Consider the following 1,808-nt stretch of genomic DNA (forward strand, 5'->3'; position numbering starts at 1 on the left):
TGGGGTTGAAATAAAATATACTATGTCCTTATTATAAAATACTTTGACTTTTTATTGTAGCTATACTAATATGCCAAATATATAGAATATATTTTAGAAATTATATATTCATAAAGAAATACATTTTGTTTTATACTGTCTCTAATTTGCAGCCATTTATTCCCACCTCACATTTATTCCCATTAATTTTCTAATCATGCATATGCTTTAAATATTGCTATGGAAGTTTACCAAAGAAATTATGTTGAATTCTACTGACATATACACGGAGTCCCAAGCTTTAACTATTCATACTTGCTTGTTCAAATATTTAACTCTTAAGCAATGCTGTGAGTCCATCTCAGGCTTTGGGGTTATGAATTATCATAGGATCTTCTTGTTGTTCTTTGTTGTCCAGTTATAAACTCAGAGTTGATGGTCCTGGAGAAAGAAAACCTGCTACTAAAAGGTCACGTCATAACTGTCAGGAGTTTGAATGATAATTTTCTTCGTATTTTATATATTCTATATAACAGTTCCTCTGGAACATAGGAATAAATGCACCTCATGATCCAGCTTTACCATTTTTGGACATATACCCAATGTATTTTCCATTCTTACACAACCACCCCAATTACTTTTTGGTTTGTTTGTTTTCATTTGTTCACAACAGCATTTTTCTGTGCTGCCCTGTTTGTCTTGGAACTAGTTCTGTAGGACAGAATCAGAAACCTAGAGGTCGACCTGCCTCTCTGTTTACTGAGTGCCTGGAATAAATGTGTGTCACCCCCACCCCAGGCCTCTGCTCTATTTTCAATAGTCAGAAATTGCAAACAAGGGGCACGGACTTGGCAGACACCCCCAAAGTCCCAAGAGTACTCTCCATGTGATCTTAGGACCACCGGTCCTATTTCAGGACTTCATCTTCTTCCAGGAGGAAGGTCCGAACAGCAGTTATCTGTGCACCTTCCTTGCAAGAGGAGAGCTTGTCTGCAGAGAGTGCTCAGACCACTGAAACTCAGGAGAGAGCTAGTCTCCCAGGTCTGCTGATAGAGGCTAACAGAATCACAAGAGGAACAAGCTCTAACCAGAGACAACTATAACAGCTAACTCCAGAGACTACCAGATGGGGAAAGGCAAATTAAGAATCTCACTAACAGAAACCAAGACCACTCCTCATCATCAGAACACAGCACTCCCACTTCACCCAGTCCTGGGCACCCCAACACACCCGAAAATCTAGACCCGGATTTAAAAGCATATCTCATAATGATGGTAGAGGACATCAAGAAGGACTTTAATAACTCACTTAAAGAAATGCAGTAGAACACTGCTAAAGAGTTACAAGTCCTTAAAGAAAACCACGAAAACATAACCAAACAAGTAAAAGTCCTTAAATAAAAACAGGAAAGCACATCCAAACAGGTGATGGAAATGAACAAACCATACTAGACATAAAAAGGGAAGTAGACACAATAAAAAAAAAGTGAGGCAATGCTGGAGAGAGAAATCCTAGGAAAGAAATCTGGAACCATAGATGCCAGAAACATCAATACAAGAGATGGAAGAAGGAATCTCAGGTGCAGAAGATTCCATAGAGAACATCAGCAAAAAAATAAAAAAAAAATGCAAAATGCAAAAATATCCTAATTCAAAACATCCAGGAAATCCAGGACAAAATAAGAAGACCAAACCTACGGATAATAGGAGTAGATGAGAATGAAGATTTTCAACTCAAAGGGCCAGCAAATATCTTCAACAAAATTATAGAAGAAAACTTCCCAAACCTAAAAAAAGAGATGCCCATGAATACAAGAAGCCTACAGAAC

Source organism: Mus caroli, chromosome 16, assembly GCF_900094665.2.
Source record: "Mus caroli chromosome 16, CAROLI_EIJ_v1.1, whole genome shotgun sequence".
NCBI lineage: Eukaryota > Metazoa > Chordata > Mammalia > Rodentia > Muridae > Mus > Mus caroli.